Source organism: Drosophila takahashii, chromosome 2R (assembly GCF_030179915.1).
Source record: "Drosophila takahashii strain IR98-3 E-12201 chromosome 2R, DtakHiC1v2, whole genome shotgun sequence".
Taxonomy (NCBI): Eukaryota; Metazoa; Arthropoda; class Insecta; order Diptera; family Drosophilidae; genus Drosophila; species Drosophila takahashii.
This window is the reverse complement of record NC_091679.1, coordinates 6,721,946-6,737,593: the sequence shown is the minus strand read 5'-3', so window position 1 is coordinate 6,737,593 and position 15,648 is coordinate 6,721,946. Positions and strand designations below refer to the sequence as shown.

At 35.7% G+C, this 15,648-nt stretch overlaps 1 long non-coding RNA gene across 1 annotated transcript in view; it reads right to left on the bottom strand.

The window, feature by feature from the left end:
* LOC138912332 (uncharacterized) overlaps positions 1–7,092 on the bottom strand; it is a 143,472-nt gene extending 136,380 nt beyond the window's left edge. Inside the window, exon 1 of the long non-coding RNA XR_011417859.1 lies at positions 6,829–7,092. This is a non-coding gene — a long non-coding RNA (uncharacterized lncRNA). The remainder of the gene's footprint in view (positions 1–6,828) is intronic.
* Between the last annotated feature and the right edge of the window lie 8,556 nt (positions 7,093–15,648).

Genomic DNA, 15,648 nt, shown 5'->3' with positions numbered 1-15,648 from the left:
AATAGAGACCTTTTCATCGTTTTGGGTGACTTTAATCTCCCTGATATATCTTGGTCCCCCCCTTCTGACTCACTTGTCGCTCTACCTTTATCCACCCATGATTTTGTGGATGGCCTTTTAGAATTATCGTTACAGCAAGTTAGCTTTATACGAAATTCATTAAATAGACAATTAGATCTTGTGCTTGTTTCCGAGCCGTCTGAAGTCACAGTATCTAGAATTGACGCTCTTGTGGTACCAGAAGACGGATACCATCCAACTACGGAATTGAAGGTCAGTCGAGCCCCACCCCGCATAACTCCGATCAGGTTAATTTTTTTTTTTTAATTTCGTGCTAATTTGGTGCTAATTTCGGGCCTAATTCGCGAATTTCGTGCTCGAGTGAAAAACATTTTTTTAAATACCCAAAATGCGGGGTGTAGAACGGCAAACGGCCTACACCCCGCATCAAGTTCTGATCATACTAGATGAAAATGAAGTACCACATAATTTCGTGCTAATTTTGTGCTGGCTAAATCCAAAAGCTCAACTTTCGTGCTCAAAGGGAAATTTTTTTTTTTAATTTTCAAAATGCGGGGTGTAGAACGGCAAACGGCCTACACCCCGCATCAAGTTCTGATCATAGTAGATGAACATGAAGTACCATATAATTGTACCCGTTTATGTTATTAGTCTAAAATTAAATTCTTTGAATTATACATAATTCTATCGTTAAAGATGCCAAAGAAGATTTTTATTACACAAACAAAACTTCTGCACCCTTCAGTAAATTATCTGTAAGGATTACAAATGCTTGCATTAAATTCGTTTTTCGGTCTTTTCCTTTCTTATTGGTTCTATAGTTCATCCTTCCTGTTGACTCTTCAGCAATAAAATTAATTATAAAGTTAAATTAAATAAAAAAAAAACAAATTAATAATTTTATGATACACAAATAATATTTATTATATAATATAAAACGGTAAAGTTTAAAAATTGTGGTAAGTTGACCTCACCCGTAAAAGTCTATATAAGTAATTTTAGTTATCACTGCGGTCGGCAGTCACAAACAGTGCCCAAACCTGTCACAATTTTAAATAACATATTTCTAAACGATCTAAGTAGTTTTGCTTTGAATATAAGCACATGAGCGTAGGCTACAAATCTTTGGGGACTGAAATGCCTGAAGTGTAATACCCCTCCAGCTTTTAACTTACGCCCATGTATAAATATTTTTAGAGCAAGTGTTACTTGTGCCCAAAAATAGTTATGCGTTACGTAAAATAGTGACAGGTTTGGGCACTGTTTGTGACTGCCGACCGCAGTGATAACTAAAATTACTTATATAGACTTTTACGGGTGAGGTCAACTTACCACAATTTTTAAACTTTACCGTTTTATATTATATAATAAATATTATTTGTGTATCATAAAATTATTAATTTGTTTTTTTTTTATTTAATTTAACTTTATAATTAATTTTATTGCTGAAGAGTCAACAGGAAGGATGAACTATAGAACCAATAAGAAAGGAAAAGACCGAAAAACGAATTTAATGCAAGCATTTTTAATCCTTACAGATAATTTACTGAAGAGTGCAGAAGTTTTGTTTGTGTAATAAAAATGCATCTTTAATAATAGAATTATGTACAATTCAAAGAATTTAATTTTAGACTAATAACATAAACGGGTACAATTATGTGGTACTTCATGTTCATCTAGTATGATCAGAACAAGATGCATTTTGAAAATTAAAAAAAAAAAAATGTTCCCTTTGAGCACGAAAGTTGCGCTTTTGGATTTAGCCAGCACAAAATTAGCACAAAATTATGTGGTACTTAATTTTCATCTAGTATGATCAGAACTTAATGCGGGGTGTAGGCCGTTTGCCGTTCTACACCCCGCATTTTGGGTATTTAAAAAAATGTTTTTCACTCGAGCACGAAATTCGCAAATAAGGCCCGAAATTAGCACCAAATTAGCACGAAATTTTGAAAAAAAAATTAACCTGATCGGAGTAGTGCGGGGTGGGGCTCGACTTACCTCTTGTTCTCACATTTAGTTTTAATTTTTAGTAATTTTAAAATTCGTAGAAAAAATATTAATAATTGTTAATCAAAAAAATGAAACTATATAACTATTATCATAATGTCTATAATGATATTATTAATTTATTTTACTCAACATTTTTCAAATAATAATAAGAATGAATGTGGGATTCAACAAAATTATAGAGAAAAGCCACGGTAAGACGATTAAAATATTTGATCACATTTATCAATGAATTACATTAAATTACAAAGAAAACTATTATTGTTTTTAACATTTTTAAACATTTTCTGTGAAATAAAATAATTTGATCGTCAGATCGTGGCCTAAGCCATTTTTAAGTGTTGTTAAAATATAAAAACTCGTGTTGGTGGTATTGATAACACGAAAAATGCCTAATATACCTATAATATACGTAACCTTTAATGATTACGGTCCCTGAAAAGTATTGTTTAAACGAAATATTTATTCGGCGCCAAAGTGTGACCCTACTTTACAACGAAATTTACACCAAATTTATCTGCATTTTGTATGGTATTATCAAGAATATAATGCAGGGTCACATCATTTTTAAATTTGTTGGAAAAAGTGAAAAAAAAGTGAAAATAGTTAATTTTAATCTAAAAAACAATAAAAAGGTGAGTGATAAAATAAATTTTGTCTTTTTATAATCTTTATTTCAGCGTTACAAAGGTTAGTATCACAGATATTTTCGCCATTAATAAATATACGCCTCCGGATGCTATCTTCAACACAAATTCTGCATTTCAGTGACACTTGAAATGTTTTTAATCTTTACCAGTGGTAAATGGTGTAAGGTGTTCATTAAATGGTTTTATAAATTGTAATTCAGTACTAACTTAGTTGTTTAACTTAATCAAAATATTACAATTATTTCAGCCAGGCCGACTGAGACTTCTTGGGACCAGAAGTGTTGCGCCTGCGTTTGTCATATTTTATTTTTTCTTCTCATAGTTTTTGATATAGATATCCGACATAAAACAACTGAACAGAGGGTAAATGATCGGCCATGGCAAACCAGGCATAGTTTCTGGAGAGATCCTTTAATTTTGTGCGGAGACCTAATAATGGTAATTACTCTTATTATTATTCCTGGTCTTACATTCATATCTAAATAATGTTTGATATTTTTAGAAGACAGACAAGAAATGGATATCTAAGAACTGCATTCGGCCAAGCAAAACCCGGGAATGCTTCAGGCATTACAAATTTGTAGTTCCAATGCTTCGATTGTAAATATTATTAATAAATACACAAACAAATATTACAAAAAACATGATTTTTATTGTGGAAAATCAGATACTGCAAAGCAGTGCAAAACCAAAACTGCGAGGGTCTGGAAAAACCAAAACTGGGAGGGTGTAGAAAAGCAGATATTGCAAGTGGAGGAAAACCATAACTGGGTACGTGTGGAAAATCTATAATGCGGGAAGTCGAAAAACCAGTGGATTTTGTCCTGCATTCTTCTGCCAGAGATCCAGATAGAAACCTCATTTCCCCCTTACTTTTTGTGTCACCCCCGTGTATTTTGAAACCAGAGATGGAAGAAATGTAAGGGGTGAATGAGGATTTGTCCCTTCCGCTTGTATGGAGAAACCTCTTGAAAATATGTTATTTTCCAGAGGAATTTTCCCGGTGGGTACCTAAGAGATATAACACTATGAAAGATGGTCATCTGAAGTTGCTCAAGGACAAGGAATATCGAGTTATATAAAGAAGCAATGATTCCCTGCAACTAGAGTTAAATACAATTGTTTAATACACTTATCACTTTGTAATATTTATAACATTTGTACATAATCATTACATACTCAATAAAACATGCACACACACATTAAATTCTTTTATTTGAAGAGGAAATGTAAGCAACTGCATCAACAGTAAAATGATTATTTTTCAGCCAAAAAAAAAAACATATAAATAATATATATATTTTATAACTTTCATTAGTATGAAATGTAACCCTGTAAAGTATAGTTCATAAACCGGTATTTTATCTTTTGTGCTGACGATGTTGAACGATTTGAAAGTAGTCAAAATGAGTCAATTTATTTTAAGTCAGCTTACTAAAACGAGAAATACATTAAAAAAAAAGTTCAATGATCTAAAACATTTTAAATCACAAAATGCTTACGAGTTGGAAGAAACTTTTAAGCCAATAACAGATCCCTTAAACGAACTAGTTAGTGAAAATAAATACGAAAGTTTATGAATACAAACGAAGATAAATCAACGGTCTTAAAGCAAAAAAGTGAAATATTTAAAAATGAAACCCCCAGTAAAAAGCTTAAGAAACATCAATTAAGGTATGATGACGATGATGATCATGATTACGATTATGATGATAATCATAGCCGAAATGAAGAAACAAAAGTTTATAATGATGATGTTACTAGTGACTCAGATGATACACTTTTTCACAGTCACATATTGAATTGGGATCAGAGCCAGAAACACCGCTAAAAAACACCTTTAGAAACACAGCTAGAAATAGAAGCAGATGTTAGCAATCTAATTCATGCAGACTATGATTTTAATATTAGCAGTCTATCGAGAAATAAAGTTCTGGACAATGCTTATGGACCTAGAAAAAGTTCATCAACCCCCAAATCCTTAAATTTGGGGAATAGTGAATTACATATAAGTCATAATAAAATTCAATTATCAAGTGGAAGCACGTGGGATTTGACTCCTGGGCTTTATTCACTTATTGTTCATAATAAACCCACACAATTCAGTGCCACAGACTTGAAAAATTATAAAGATATCATTACTGAGACAAGTGCACATAGAATAGATTTTGATCCAAATAAGCGAATAAAAGGAACTAGAGGATACAAGTATACAATATTAAAAAGTTCTTGAGCAATGAAAATATACTTCCTTCAGCTATATCCACCCCAATTCAATCAAAACAAAAAAAAACAAATAAAAAGGGATTTGGATACATGTCCCTACAAAGAGCAAAACCCAATTATATTTATTGGGATGACGTCAATGAATTAGTTGAAAGATTGCAGCTGTTAATAGCTTCAAAGGCCGCTGGCAACACTAATCACAATAACGAGATCATGTCTATAATAGAAGAACTGCGAGAGGCTAAAATTATATATTAATTGAATAAATAAGGTTCACAAACTTTAAATTACCTTATAAACAAAATGTCTGTCGACAAGTTTGGTCACTTTTCAGACGAAAAAGAGCACACAGATATTTTAAAAAGGGATATTAAAACTGTTGTGGGGTTGTACATTGATGGTGACGAAAACCTGAATACCCAACAGAAACGAATTAAAAATTGTGGGAACCCAATAGATTATTCGGATGCAACGACGAAAAAATATGTCGATGAAAACTTGGAGACGTTAAAGAAAGACCTTAATACGAAAATAAATACATCCCTTAATCGAAGACTTACTAAAATAACTTCTTTGGAAAATTTAGTTCAAGTTAATAATGGGAGGGTTGATAATGTTGATAAAATCCTATCCAATATGTTAACAAAGATTAATAGTATTGAGAGCTATGTTTATAAATATGTTACTCAACCGAAATCAGTTTTAAAATCACAGACAGTTGAAATAGAAGGTACTGCAACTCAATAGTAAGAAAGTTCTATTACCAAAAAATATGAGTGATAAATTGGGTATTGTTAAAAAAAATCATGCTCCGTGTCGACGTAATTTTAAACGTCGAAGAGTAGTGACAAAGGGTATAAATGATCTCTGGCAAGCAGATTTAGTGGAAATGGGAAAGTATTCAAAGCCTAACGAAGGATATTTTTATATTTTGACTGTTGTGGATTGTTTTAGCAAATATGCCTGGGGAGAAGCATTAAAATCAAAAAGCGCTAAAGATGTCTCAATGGCAATGGAAAAAATTTTCAAATCTGGACGTGGAACACCAAAAAATTTACAAACGGATGATGGAACTGAATTTTTTAACAAACAATTTAACGCGTTAATGAAACAATATGGAATAAACCATTATTCTACCTATTCAATTGTAAAAGCTTCAATTGTGGAACGCTTCAACAGAAGTTTGAAGGAACTTATGTGGCGTGAATTTAGTTTTAGCGGAACATACAAGTGGGTTGATATGTATAAAAAATTAATTGATATATACAACAAAAGACCACATAGAACAATTAAGGTCGCCCCAATTAACGTGTTGAATTGAAATAATAAGTGTGAGAAACACATACCCTACCACATACTTGTTGGAAGACTTTGAAGGTACTCCAATACAGGGTGGATTTTACAAAGAAGAACTGAAAAAAACTCGTTTTCCATACAAATATTTAGTGGAAAAAATAATAAAGAGAGACGGGAATAAAGTCCGTGTACGTTGGTTGGGGTTTACAAAAAAATATGATAGCTGGGAATCTAAAGATAATATTTTATAGAGCAACTCTTATTCGGATTGAATATGATCAGACCCGCATACACAACTTTAAGCAAAACAAAAGGTGAGTTAAAATACTTTATTAAGTAGTATATAAATGGGGATTCTGAATCGTATTTAATGCGGGTTCTGTATCTAAAGTGGAGGGAGAGTCAATTAATTATGCTAATTAGGGTAATAAATCAGGACAATGTGACAGGTGTGGGGGGTAATTAAAGTTAATGGGTGCGTGACAAGTGATCGTAAATTAGGGTCCACAATAGTTATATCCAGCTTTTGTGTCTAGGATTTGTATTCAGGAATCAGGAATCCCGAAATTCGGTCCAGAAATTGTAGCGTGTGCGTTGGTGAGAATCGAAAACGAATTTCACTTACTCGTGCATAGGGGTCTCAGAGGTCGTGCACTTCTTGCTTTTCTTCTGACTGAGCTCGCCGGATGGGGTATGGGTTCTTTCTTCGACCTTCTATGCTACACTGCATCACAAATTAAGTGCACTTTACGGAAAACTACAGATTGGACTAAGAAGTGGGCTAAAACGACGGGAATTATGATGAGCGGTACTAATCTAAAACGAATTTGGGGTGTGTAAGCTGTTGTAACCCCATGTCTTTACCCTCCCTACCATGGTGACGCGTGCGTAATATGATCGGTCACCCCTTATTCAGACTGTATATAATTTTACCTAGCGCATGACTTCGAATTGATTTCTGTAATCGCAACGATCCGACTATTAAATTTATTCCATGATTATTTCCATGATATTATACATTTATTCACAATTTCCTTCGCGGAGATGATATTTCAAAAATTCTCATAACAAAAATAGCTTGACCACTATTCGGTCCTTTACTTAAAGTTTGACTGGGAGTCCATGGTTTAAGTTAACTTTACTTCAATATTCTCAAAAAAAAATGTTTACATGGCTCCCAACATAATGGTGATTCGACATATATTTAATTATTTACGAAAGGCAGCTGTATACAATAGTGAGTGAGGCTCACATAGAATACGGTTTTCAAAAGCGCGTCGAAATTATCGGCTATTTAATTTTATGGCATGTAGGGGTTCAGATATACGTATATGGAATCAAGTAAAAGGAAGTGTTCAAAACTCACATGACATTCATCCGTTCAGTAGCCAGTGTTGGGAAAGGTACTGTGTTTTTTTACCTAGGTAAGGTAAAAGGTATTGGGCAAAAATAAATACCTAGGTAAGGTAAAGGTACTTCAATTTCCCAGTACCTAGGTAAAGGTAAAAGGTAAATATATTGTTTTTTTTATTTTTTATAATTTTTTTGTTTTGTTCAATGTAATCATTTAAACTTGAAATAAGACTAGTTTTCAGTTTTTAGTCGTCTTAATCAAAAAATATCTTTTCATTTCATTTAAATTTAAATGTTATAATTTTGTGCATATATTTTTAAAACACGCGTCATGAATAATTGTATGCACGTATCACTTCATTAATGTATTTATGAAACCCTCATGTACATATTTGGCGCGCAAAAATTCCGTATGTAGAAACATTGACTATATATTGTGCATATGTATATGCCGTTTGTTTACGTACATACGGCATTTTTGCGCGCCAAATACACTTTGGTTTCATAAATAAATTGACGTAGTGATGGGAACATACATACGTGCACAAAATTATATAAAATAAAACTGCGATTAGTTTTAACTTCACGAAACAAACAATAGAACGGCTGAATTCCAATGACTTTTATTATTACAATTACTATTACAATTTCGAAACGAAACGATACAATGAAACGATACTACAGTGTCGCAGTCAGATTTGGCTATTTTAAATCAGAGCAATGTTTAATACCTATGTATGTAAGTACCTTAATAATTCCAAAGGTATATAAAAATCTGTAGCTAGGTAAGGTAAAAGGTACTCAATTATTTGTATACCTAGGTAAGTTAAAAGGTACTCAATTATTTTTATACCTAGGTAAGGTAAAAGGTACCACTAAATTGTACCTAGGTACGTACCTAGGTAAAAGTATCTAGGTATGCCCCAACACTGTCAGTAGCACGCTGGGCCCATCGTTGCTGTTGACGAAGATCTAAACTGAAAGAAACTTTACAAGGTTCTATTTACATAATCTGAGGCCACTGTTATCGCTTTTAGAAAAGCGAGAGCTGTTGCGGCATTCTCTTTGAAAACAGCTCACTATTCCCTACAGCTGCTATTCGAATTGAATTTACATGTTTACGTTTTTAACTAAAGACTAATTGAGAGATGAAAGTTATAAAAAAAAAATAAAAGAAAAGGTTTAACAAAAAAAAACTGATCGTCCTGTCAACAATTCCTGCGGCGGTGTAACTGTGGCCAATGAAGGGCTGATGGATTCCTCCAGTCGCGTTCGTTGTACGCAGGCGGTGCGCGCAGCGCCGATCAGGGCCAACCGTCTCCGTATGCCGCGCGTGGCGCTGGCAATGATTCGGCGCTGGCCAATGGTTTCCTGATTAGGCCTTGCAATCCGATCCGGTGGCTGAACTGCGTGGGCAAATTTGCGCAGCGGGGTGTGCGTGATGAATCCCCCAACAGGGGGTGGCGGTTGGTGTAGCGGCGACAGGTATTTCGTGGACACGTGCGATTCGAGGTTATGGCTGTTCGCAGGCTGATGCGGATATCGCGGCTCGTTGGGCGATAAGTCCGTAGAAATATACCTGCCGCCGATCTACACCGGTACTGTGGATAGAATACGGCGCCGATGGGCCGAGAAAAATGACGTCACACCACTTCTGCCTGAATTGCAGTCCACACCTTGTACGCAGAAAACCTTTGTTTTAGTATTTACTCTATCCGGCCTTCTCAACGCTAATAGTTACCTGCAGCAGAATGTATTGAATTGCGTTGATATATATTGAGCGAACACTTCTAAAACTGGAGTGACTTTAATCTGGGTTTATTACACACTTTATTGTTTTCACGTCTGTCTCTGGGTGGCGATCGAGTTGAAATGGAACGAACTTTCGGCAGCGACCACGCTTAAGTCGAGTCGCACACATACCAGCGCAGCAGTGGCAAAGGAGAACCGAAAACTCACCACGGCGAGTAAACGGTAAAATCGCCTGATCTGAGCTGTTCTGTTTCGTTCTCGCGCTTCGCACCTCGTGTTTCTTGTCGAAAACGGTGTACTGCGTGAATAAGGAAATGAGATAGAGACGGAATAAAAAAATGCGCTGGCCGTTTAACGTGCCGTTTGCTTTCAGCTCGGTTTGTGAGTACAGTGGAACCCATTAGGATTTTTGTTGGTCCAGCTGGCTACTACAAAATCGGGGGAGATATTACTGGGGTGTGACGGGTGATCGTAAATTAGAGTGATAAGTTGCTTATATCTAGGAATTGTATTCAGGAATTCGCACCCCGGAATTTCGTTTAAGAAATCGGGACCCTAATTAAGCGGGTGAGAAGTTACTGGGGTGTGACGGGTGATCGTAAATTAGGGTGATAAGTTGCTTATATCTAGGAATTCGCTCCCCCGAATTTCGTTTAAGAAATCGGGACTCTTATTAAGCGGGAAGAAGTTACTGGGGTGTGACGGGTGATCGTAAATTAGGGTGATAAGTTGCTTATATCCAGCCTTTGTATTCAGGAATTCGCTCCCCCGAATTTCGTTTAAGAAATCGGGACTCTTATTAAGCGGGAAGAAGTTACTGGGGTGTGACGGGGGATCGTAAATTAGGGTCCACAATAGTTACATCCAGCTTTTGTATCTAGGAAATGGGGTGAAAGAGGGGAGGCATTCTGCTTAAGTAGTTGACGAGTAGGTTGACGGAAGTTAGAAAAATAGTGTGAAACGAGGGGAGGGAATCTAGTTAAGCGGGTGAGAAGTTACTGGGGTGTGGCAGGTTATCATAGCGATATATTTGGGTTATCCTAGTTAATGGGGGAGAAATTACTGGGGTGTGCCGGGTGTCCTTTGCTTAGATTAAGAAAGTGTGGTACTCACACGGGTACGTGATAGAATGTCATGGGCTGTTGTCACGTCCAAAAGAAACAGCTGAAAGCAATCACCCTTGAAAAGGGATCCCTTTGCTTGCCACTGAGAAACAAACTCCCAAAGAAACAGCTGAAAGCAAGCACCCTTGAAAAGGGATCCCTTTGCTTGCCACTGAGAAACAAACTCCCAAAGAAACAGCTGAAAGCAAGCACCCTTGAAAAGGGATCCCTTTGCTTGCCACTGAGAAACAAACTCCCACCCCAATAACAAAAAGAATATTTAAATTTTAATTTCAAGTATATTTTTTTATTTTTTTAACTTTTTGACCTGAAAGAAATAGCTGAAAAAAATCACCCATCCCCCAAACAAAAGAAGATGTTAATTTGAATTCAAGTATATTTTTATTTTTTTTAACTTTTTGAGCTGAAAGAAATAGCTGAAAAATCACCCATCCCCAAACAAAAGAATATGTTAATTTTAATTTCAAATATATTTGTATTCTTTTATTTATTTTTTATTTGTAAATTTAAGGTTAACATTTTTATATTTGTTAATTAAAGCAATAGCTTTAATTCTAATGTATGGTGCCTGGTGACATTGACATGTATCCGGGCCCTCTCTTACGTCATCGTCGGCCCAGGGACATGTTAGCATATGCACACCATACCTAGTTTCTCTCTCACCGACTCGATCCATCTGTTGAAGATTGGAGAAGTCCATCTCCAGGGACTCCCGATGTTCCTCAAAAATGAAATCACCAAATTCTTCGAGGAAATTGGTGATTTCATTACACACGTGGTTGTTATTCATTCTGCTGCTGTTTCTTGTTGTTTCTTGATGTTGTTGGCGCTGTTTCTTGTTGTTTCTTGATGTTGTTGGCGCTGTTTGTCTGTTGATGATGTTGTTGTTTGTTGATTTTTGGTTGTTGCTTAGGTGTTTGTTGTATAATTGATTTTGGTTGTTGTATAGTTGTTTTTGTTGATTTGGTTTGTTGATTTTTGGTTGTTGATTAGTTGTTTGTTGTATAGTTGTTTTGTTGATTTGGTTTGTTGATTTTTGGTTGTAGTTTTGTTGTTATTCCAAACTTATGTTGCTGCTGCTGATATTATTAATTCAGACTTTCAATTCGAACTGAAGGTTCTTCCCAGTAACTTCTCACTTTTATCCCCTCTTCATATGGGGAGCAAAACTTTTCCACCACCATTCCTTCCCTCGCGATCATCCCTTTGAGAAAATTAGTTAGACAAATGCAAATGTGATTAGAAACCGAGTAGTCAACAACCTGGTTGCTAGGACACGGTTCACTTTCACCCCTCCCTCGCCATCAAATACTCGATGGAATCAACCAAGGAAAATAATGCAAGTCTAATTTCTTATATTAAATTTAAGGAAAATATTTTCATCAACCAATTCGTTGCAATTCTAATTTCCTATATTAAATTTAAGGAAAATATTTTCATTAACCAATCAAAACTTTGAATTTTTAATTTTCAAACTAAAGTTTAGGTTCATACTAATAATCTAACCTGAAAGTTATATTTAAGCTAGAATTTAACCAAATTCAGATCAGTGTTTTCAAATTTCTTGAAGTGACCTACTCTTTTTACTAGTTTCGAAAAACAGTAAAGTGATCTTATCAACATGTGTACCTTAATTGAAAAGTGTCTTTGTGAGAACAATTAAATTACAATTACAAATTAACTACATTACAAGTGACTTTGTGAAAAGAAAATAAAAATTTAAAACAATCTACAAATTAACTACATTACAAGTGACTTTGTGAAAAGAAAATAAAAATTTAAAACAATCTACAAATTAACTACATTACAAGTGACTTTGTGAAAAGAAAATAAAAACAATCTACAAATTAATTACAATTGTAATTCTTTCCAAAATAAAAAATTAAAATGAATAACCAAACCCAAAAATATTGTGAGTCATGCCGTCGTTTCATCCCGGTGGGAGTTCAATGGAATCACCATGCACGAACCGCGAACCACAAGATGAACGCTATGGTACCTTTGGATGGAAGAATCAAAAAGATTTCGGATGGATTCAAGGGTCGAATCCTTCATTATATGTTTGTTAATGAAGGAGAGGAATTAAGATACCCGGAAGAGTTCCTCTTCGAAGCAGGAGAGGCTTTAAAATCGCATTTATTTAATGTGCTTCAAAGCTACATGTCCGGTAAAGTTAATTTTGAGCTTTTTGCGGAATATATGCTCGTGGAAGATGACGATTTAAAAACGGAGACTAAACAATTCCAAAGCAAAATGGATGTTGTTACAAGCCACTCGGACTTAGACCGCATATTCACCAATCACTCAAACCATCTGAAAATAAAAATGGAAGAGTTTCAGGAAAGGGATAGCGGGTGGACCCTACTCCGTATAATTCGATTGGAAATGAATTTCAATCAATTTAAACCGCTTTCTGGTTCCTCATTTATCCCAACACCACCCAAGCTTTTGTCGAAAAAAGCAATAATTAATGTCCAAAATAAGAATGATTCATACTGTTTTAAATGGACTTTGATTTCGGCACTTACAAAGGTAGCAAGTAACCCTAGAATGTGCTACACATATAAAGTTGATATAAGGGCCGAAAGATTTGTTTTAACATCTGGAATAAATTTGGACTTCAGTGGGTTAACATTCCCGCTCAAAATAAAGGACATAGACATTTTCATTCAAAAAAACGTTACATTGAGTATTAACGTTTTTGGATATGATGAGGAAAGTGAAACTATAATTGGACCTCTTTATCAATCTGGAGTTGAAAAGCCGACGCACATAAATATACTTTCCCTGGAAGGAAACGGATTCGGTCACTACACATGGATAAAAAATATTTCAAAGTATGAATTTTACTCGTTATAGACCTACTTTTACTTATTATGTTACATTACTTGTTTTATTTTCTTTTATTTAACAGACTAATGAGTAGTATGAAAATGAGAGTTCTGGATACAAAAGCTGGATACAAAAGTGGAGGGGGAGGTAATTAATTATGCTAATTAGGGTAATAAATCAGGACAATGTGACAGGTGTGGGGGATAATTAAAGTTAATGGGTGCGTGACGAGTGATCGTTAATTAGGGTCCACAATAGTTATATCCAGCTTTTGTATGTAGGGTTTGTATTCAGGAATCAGGAATCCCGAAATTCGGTCCAGAAATCGGGGGAGATATTACTGGGGTGTGACGGGTGATCGTAAATTAGGGTGATAAGTTGCTTATATCTAGGAATTGTATTCAGGAATTCGCTCCCCCGAATTTCGTTTAAGAAATCGGGACTCTTATTAAGCGGGAAGAAGTTACTGGGGTGTGACGGGTGATCGTAAATTAGGGTTACAATAGTTATATCCAGCTTTTGTATCTCGGAAATGGGGTGAAAGAGGGGTTGACGAGTAGGTTGACGGGATCGAACGTGGGAGAAGTTAGAAAAATAGGGTGAAACGAGGGGAGGGAATCTAGTTAAGCGGGTGAGAAGTTACTGGGGTGTGTCAGGTGATCATAGCGATATATTTGGGTTATCCTAGTTAATGGGGGAGAAATTACTGGGGTGTGCCGGGTGTCCTTTGCTTATCTGGGTTATCGTAGTTAAACGGGGAGAATATACTGGGGTGTGTCAGGTGATCATAGCGATATATTTGGGCTATCCTAGTTAATGGGGGAGAAATTACTGGGGTGTGACGGGTGTCCTTTGCTTAGACTCAGATAATACGAGGGAACTAAATTTAGTGGTGGATAAAAAATTGTTCACGGGCCAAATATGTGTAATCAGAGTGGCAACAGGTTGTTAATAGCAAACGACCCTTTTAGTTGCTCAGTGGTTGTTTCACACGTGCACGGGGTCACTTAATTATCATACTGGATAACATCACGAAATGGTGGGATCAGAAAAACAAGTTGTTGAGAGCAAGCGACACAAACCCTTAAATAGGGGATCTCTTTGCTTGCCACTGAGAAACAATCACCTACCCCAAGCAAAAAGAATATGTAAATTTGAATTTAGCTCATGTTTATTTGGAATTTTGTAATAGGTTTTTTTTTTATACACTAAATATGAAAACATTAGTTTAACTCTTAAGTTAAAATATATGAAAGAGTTCTAAATATAGTCCCCAAATTAGTAAAATTAATTAGGGAAATGGATTATGGAGTTGGCCGGTGGTGTTTCCTGGAGTACGGCGGGTGACCGTTACTTAGATATAAAAAATACGACGGAAGGAAATTCTATATGCTAATATGGTGTGATCAGGATGGCAACAGGTAGTTGTTAGCGACCCTTTTAGTGGATCAGTGACCTTTTACTTAGCATCAGCACTAGAAAATGTCACGGGCTGTTTACGTCACAGGCTGTTTACACGTTCACATGTGATCACTTTGGTCACTTAATTACTATAGAGAAATTACTGGGGTGTGCCGGGTGTCCTTTGCTTATCTGGGTTATCGTAGTTAAACGGGGAGAATATACTGGGGTGTGTCAGGTGATCATAGCGATATATTTGGGCTATCCTAGTTAATGGGGGAGAAATTACTGGGGTGTGACGGGTGTCCTTTGCTTAGACTCAGATAATACGAGGGAACTAAATTTAGTGGTGGATAAAAAATTGTTCACGGGCCAAATATGTGTAATCAGAGTGGCAACAGGTTGTTAATAGCAAACGACCCTTTTAGTTGCTCAGTGGTTGTTTCACACGTGCACGGGGTCACTTAATTATCATACTGGATAACATCACGAAATGGTGGGATCAGAAAAACAAGTTGTTGAGAGCAAGCGACACAAACCCCTAAATAGGGGATCTCTTTGCTTGCCACTGAGAAACAATCACCTACCCCAAGCAAAAAGAATATGTAAATTTGAATTTAGCTCATGTTTATTTGGAATTTTGTAATAGGTTTTTTTTTTATACACTAAATATGAAAACATTAGTTTAACTCTTAAGTTAAAATATATGAAAGAGTTCTAAATATAGTCCCCAAATTAGTAAAATTAATTAGGGAAATGGATTATGGAGTTGGCCGGTGGTGTTTCCTGGAGTACGGCGGGTGACCGTTACTTAGATATAAAAAATACGACGGAAGGAAATTCTATATGCTAATATGGTGTGATCAGGATGGCAATAGGTAGTTGTTAGCGACCCTTTTAGTGGATCAGTGACCTTTTACTTAGCATCAGCACTAGAAAATGTCACGGGCTGTTTACGTCACAGGCTGTTTACACGTTCACAT